The sequence below is a fragment of the Python bivittatus genome, unplaced genomic scaffold (assembly GCF_059951505.1).
Source record: "Python bivittatus isolate LINGU-HERP-01145 unplaced genomic scaffold, Pbiv_v1 ctg000700_np1212, whole genome shotgun sequence".
In the NCBI taxonomy this organism is placed as follows: Eukaryota; Metazoa; Chordata; class Lepidosauria; order Squamata; family Pythonidae; genus Python; species Python bivittatus.
Window position 1 is genome coordinate 62,289,278 of NW_028277098.1, and position 6,763 is coordinate 62,296,040.

Sequence of the window (6,763 nt, forward strand, 5' to 3'; positions counted from 1 at the left end):
TAACTAAAACTAAGAAATTATGAACATTTATTTAACAGCATGGGCTTTCTACATACTGTGGATGGCTACACAATAGATAATAGAGGTATGTACCTACTTCACCTATAGTGCCAATTACAGAAAGAGATGTGTGCTTAGAAACAGGTTTAACATACTCAAATTCATGGAAGACCATTGAAACAGAAGCATTTTCCCAAGAACAAGGGGGAGAGCTGCAGGAGTTGTGTCATCAACGATGCTTTTTTTCCCCCTCTTGGCAAATGCTTGGCAACCTCAACTGGGCCACTGAGGGTCAAGGAACATAAGATACACTCTGGTGGAAAGCTAACTCAGGGAGCAACTCTGCAGTTCACCTCCCTTCTGTCAGAAGGTGTCTGCTGAGTTGGCAATGAACAGCCTTCCTCTGCTCTCCCCACTTTGAGATTCTTGGGACTTTGCTCTGACCAATCCGCTTGTCCTCCCAAAATGGTTTTAAGTGTTCCCAAGTTTTCTTAATGGATCTGGAAGCATGTGGGGAATTCTTTGCAGGGGGGCAAATTGCACAATGACCTTGTTAATTTCATCTGAATCTGAAAGGGGAGGGAGGGGGGAATTCCAAGCCTGCATTCTTTTCATTTCAGTCTCTGTTTAGCGGCTACCAGTGGGTTAAAGGTAGGGGATCTTGTCAAGGCCTTTAAAAAGAATTAGCATTAACCAAATGGAAATAGAAGAAAATGTTACAGCGTTTTATAGTGTAATAAAACAGTGCATGGGTACAATTTCAGAAGCATAAAGGAGCAGAAGAAGAAGCCTGGGCAGGAGAGGGGAAATAGTTCATTTCTTCACAGCTCATAAATTGGTCCATCCTGGCTTTTACTAGGCTTTCTGAGATACAATCCCTTTTTTTTTTTTTTTTTTTAAAAAGGAAAACATACATACACAAATAAACTCACAAATCACAACCATTTTCTAAAGAGCTAAATGTCAGCTTTCACAGACCGTTACAAATGCAGTTCTTATTCTCCTGTAACTTGCCAAATGTATGATCTGACCAGCAGGCTTAATAGATACTCATGCAATCATTCTCAATCTGAATCAAGTCATTCTATTGCCCAGGGAGAAGGCAAAGATGGCACTGTCTTCCCTCAGAAAGTAAATTCACCCAAGAGTGGACTCTTATTTCAACATAGTGATGAAATAATTTCTCAGGAGGACAGTTGGCCACTTCAGGGTTGTAAGACAGACTTCATGGCACATACGTTGCATCATGCACACATACATTCCAATAATACAACTGAGGGCTGCTAAGGATATTTCCTCACTCTGATTGGCAGCAGGATTGATTCCAGTTTTGAACCTCACAGACACAAATATTCAGGTCAAGAGGCATAATAGATTTTGATGTAGATTTTATTAAATGCCATTGCCCCATTCCTATAGACTATTGCTCAAATGAAGGGCTCCAGAAAAATCAAATCTTACCACAGATAGGATCGAGAATTACCAGTGAAATGCAACAACTGCTGGAATCATTAAAAATCAGATGGAGTCTGGTAGTATCTTTTCCAACTAACAAATGTTATTAAAATGAGCTACAGCTCATTTCATCAAAGTGTCTAAAATGCTGGACTTGTGTGTATGGTAGTGTGTGTGTGTGAGAGAGAGCGAGCAAGCAAGAGAGAATGAATATATGTGGTAAATGTCAACAGATATTTCAAATTATAACAGTTATTGCATGTGGGATTTTGCAGAGCATTACTCCTTTGATTTTATGCACCAAAGCTTGTAAAAAATAAATTTCAACTGTTCTGACAAGAATATTACTATTTTTTCCAAAAATATTCCAAACATAAATATGTTTCTGATGTGAGAAAAGCTAGGAAAGGGGACTATACAGAATAAAGTGAGATCCATGCTGGATATGCTTGAGAAATTATGCTTTGCAGTTGGGGAAAAGCTAAGGAGGATAATTAATTGTAACTGTGTTTTCCTTCCCTCTTATAAATGCTTGGGAATTTAGAGACACAGCATGTAATTTGATAAAGTAAAGATGGCCAAGTAAATGCCTATACAAATGTCTCTGCGTTTATTTTTGCAGATTTGGAGTTGTCTTTAGTTCAGAGTTCCACATGGTGGGTTGATGAGTTTCCATACATCAGCACTTCAGATGTTACTGAAAAGAGTGGGGGAAACTTTCATTTTCTGTTGAGGAGCAGAGTTACTCAGAGACCACATGCTTATGGTGGTAGAGCAGGGCTACCACCACCTTTTCCATGTTTCTCCTCCAAGCACATTGTTAACACGTACATAGCATTCTTTCCTGTTATATTATTATTGTACCATTATCTTTTCTCTGGGAGCTCAAGTGGTAAAGAGTTTAGCTAAAGTGACAATTTGGAGAAAAAACAGTATGGAGCTTCTTTCTATTGTTGTTGTTTTGGGGTTTTAGCCTAATCATAGAATATGTGCCTCCCCAGTTTGGGATTTAGGAGTGAGCAGTGAGGTGGCCAAGATTGGTGGTAACACCAACTTATTCCAGATAATGAAGACAAAGAGCCTAAGGCAGCTTTCCAAATTTAAGTAACTAAACATTAAAGTGGCAGATATAAACACTTTAGTACTAGGAAACATTGATGTGCGTATGGCAATGTAGGTATTATCTGTCCAAGAGCGATAAGGGCCAAAAGACCATTCACATGGTGTGTTGTTTTCCTTCCCATTTTCTTTTGTGTCGCTGCCCTGGTCATCAGAGTTTATTGGGGTCAGTAAACTTCTTGACTGTTTTTGAGATTTAATGTACACATCAACATCTTCAGTTGTTAACTCTTTATAATATTCCTGAATCACTGCCTAGTTTAGATAGCAAATTTCACAACCTTCCAATTTCTTTATGTTCAGTTGTAATCTTCAGATGGAATGTTAAAGCCCACACATTTTGGTAGAACTTCAGGTACGCCTGTACAGTACTGTAATTAGGTTTATTTCCAGGGGTTTCAGATAATTTACCATATTCTGGTTTTCCTTCAGATAGTATAAAACATTTGTATGGCATTTTTGAAAAATTCCATGTTGCAGACTTTAAAAATTGCCTCTAGTGCATTGCCTATATACAAGTCTATAATGCAACCAGAGCTGGCATGCTGTTAATACCTGTGATTGCCACACCTCAAAGAGTATACAGTGTTGTAATTCTGGGAAAAGTGCAGAAAAGGGTAACTGAAAGTATTATGGGGCTTGAATGTCTCTATGTAGAAATGCTATGGTGTTTGCATCTTTCTAGTTTAGTAAACAAAGAGACGTGACAGAAATTAGAGAATTGTGTTTGTTGAAGGTAAGTACGTAGAGCCAGGTTTTCCCCTGCCTGAGGACAAAGATTGCATTTCGTCATCCAAATACAGTTACAACAACTTCCTTCATATGCAGTAACAGTCACCGGCCTGGACAGCTTCAAGAAGGGACCAGATAAATTCATGATAAATGAAGCTGTATCAAAGATAAGATGCCTGTTTTTGCACTTTTCAAGGAAATCAGATTGGCACTTTGTGGAAAACAAACTGTTGGATTACATGGGCCTTTGGTCTGATCAGTAGGACTATTATCTCTGTTTCTAATAGCTCAGACCATGTGGCTCTGCTATTTCTATTAGTACCATGAACCAAAACCAGAGAATAGCTTAGGAAAACCAATGAAGACCTGGGAAATATTGTACCTATGTAACTGGTACTTTTAAAAAACCTCAATAAACTAACTTAAAATTGTCTCAAGGGAGTTTGTGACAGCTCCGTGGTTATTCAAAAATTCAGAGCATTGTTAGTTATTGTTGGCCTCCCTCCAGTCATGGCTAGTCACCACATATCTTCCTGTATCAGTTAACTGCTCAATAGATGATCTCGTTAATGCTCCCAAAAGACAGCAATACCTGTAATTTCCTCATTAACCTTTTGCAACTCCTGCTGCCTAGAAAGCATTTAGCTAGATGGCCAACTTTCACTTTGGCCCACAAATAGAATCGTAGCCCTGCCTAATGTTTGCACTCAAGGTTCCTGGTTTAGTTATAGTCAAGGAGAAACTGATACTATTACCATAATTTTGAATCCTCTCTATAAAGACATTGGCATTTCATTTTGGAAGAGGGATGCAATAATATTAAGGGCCAGCTCAGTTTTATTTATTTCTCCATACCGGAGAGATTGCAGTGCAAGAACATATAGAACAACCCCGTATACAATTTCTGGCGTCTTTACTTCAAAGGATCAGGTATTTGGAAAATTCTTGGACATTCCTTGTCAGAGTGGATAATACTGAAATTACACAACTGTGGACAAAGGAGTCACAAGGATAATCTAAAATCATCCACAAGAGGTGGTTGTCCATCCTCTTCTTAAAAATCTCCAGAGGTGGGAAACCTACAATGTCCATATGTGGACTATTCCACTGTTGTACAGATCTTACTGTCAGGAAGTTTCCCCTATGTCTAAATACTATACAGTTATTTCTGATCCTAGTTTCTGTGGAAATGGGAAATCATTGCTGATCCTCTTCCCTATGTCATATTTTATGTACCGGTCTTTCCTGAATCTTCTCTTCAGACCGGACATCCCAAGTTCTGTTAGCCTGTCCTCACAGGTCACGTCCACAAGTTCCTGCATCATCTTTGTTGCTCTCCTCTGAAGCTGTTCTAGCCTGACAATAGCCTCCTGGAAATGTGGTGCCCAGAATCATACATGTGGGGAGGGGAATAAGGACTTCATGTGTTATTCATACAATTTGCCTTCTAATGCAGCCCAGAACTGCATTAGCCTTTTTGCAGCTGTCTCATACTAGCTCATATTCAGCTTGTTGTCCATGACCAAACTTAAGTCTTTCTCTTATTTAGGACTGCCATGCCATGAATTCCCCATTTTGTATACATGCCCTATATTTTTCCTCCTTAAATGTAATAATCACATTTCTCCCTGTTGAAAGACATCTTGTTTCTCTCAGACTATTTTTCCAACTTGTCCAGATTAGGTTGCAGCCTCATTTGGTCAACCCTGCAGATCCCTGCAGGACACAATTGGTTACTGCTCTTCAGTTCAATGCAGAGCATTAAGCAACTGGTTGTGGACCCACCATAATGTAGTACCATCCAAACCACACTGCTTGCCAATGTGCTTGTCACTGTCAAATGGTTTGCTGAAATCATGGATTTCATCCATAGATCATATCCAAAGCATTTTGTTAATTAAAAGAGCTAATTTGTCAAAGAAGATAACATGTCTCACATAACCTATTTTTAATAGTCATGTAGATCCTTAGCAGTCACAGCACTGTCTTCAAGAAACGTTCAAAAGGCCTGATGTATTATTTGTTCTAACATTTTTACAGGTTCACTGGTTGAAAATTGCTTTTTTTCCTTTTGTGTTCTTCTCCAGTCCTCCAGAAAGATAAATGACAGAAGTCTTGGCAGCTGTTCACCCAATTCCTTCAATATTTTAGGTCTATTTTGTCTGGGCCTGGGGACTTGAAGGAATCAGATAGATCTTTTATCACATTCTTACTGACCTGGATGTTCCCTGTTGTGTTTGTTCCTGGTCTGTGCTATTGAAGCCACTATTTATTTTGGATGTAAAGATCAAAGAAAATAGGAGTTGAATTTCTCTTTTTCCTTTCTGATTTCTCCATTTGGAGTAAGCAGCGAACCTACTGCTTTGCCTTTCTCTTGTTATTGACATATTTGAAGAAACCCTTTTTGCTAGATTTTGCTTCTTACTAGCCTTAACTCGTTTTCCACTTCTACCTTCTTGACGGCATTCTTACATTTCCGAGCAGAAGCTTTGGAGACTTGCTTGGTCCTTACCTCTTCCTTTCATTTCCAATAAGCATCCTTCGTTAGTCTTAGCTCCTTTGCAATGCACCTCTGCATCCACACTGGCTCTTTTAGATGTCTCTCCCTTGTTCACTGATATTGAGACTGCATTAATTTGCCTTTTCAGTTAGTCCCTAATGGTTGTATCACCTTTGCCTTTAATGTTGTTTTCCCATGGCATCTTACTATTTCTCTTAGTTTATTAAAATCAGCCTAAAACCCTGAGTTTGGGTTTGTTTTTACCAAGCTTTTCAACCATGGTCATATGCACCCAAATTCCCACTGCTTTAATACCATCAATCCATTCTCTCTTTTAATATCTAATTCCAGTCGTTTGTTCCTTCCACCTTAACCTTTTGAAAGGAAAAAAATACCAACTTAAGAATTTATCTGGCATCTTGTGTTTGGCAAAATTATAACAGATGTCCTGGTAGTTGAAATCTCCCATCACAACCACTTCATAGTTTTCTGAGCCTTGTTGTCTGCTTTAATAAATCTTCACCTACCTCTTCAGACTAGCAAGGTAGTCTGTAGCAGACCTCTAGCAAGATACCCACCAATTAGTTTGTCCTTTTATCTCAACTCATGTTTTTAACACGTGTTACCATCAGTCCAGTAGACCTGTGTACATTCTCACCTTGCTTGTTATGTGTATTTTGGCATTAGCATAGAGACATTTAAGACGTTTAAAACATTCCTGCATTCAGGCTCCCTTTAACTTTCTGCCTAGGGTTCCTCTCTGGATCTGGTTAGCCAGCTGGTTAGTTTTCCCTCTTTCCTGAGATGAATTCTTTCTCTGCAAAGCAGCCTCTTCTCCCTGAAGTTTGTTCAAGTATTGGGCCGAGGTATCCACAGGATTGGAGGTTTTTGTCAAAATGACAAAAACAGAATTGAGCTACTGGTCATGGCACACGTTTGCCACGATGCACGTGCAAA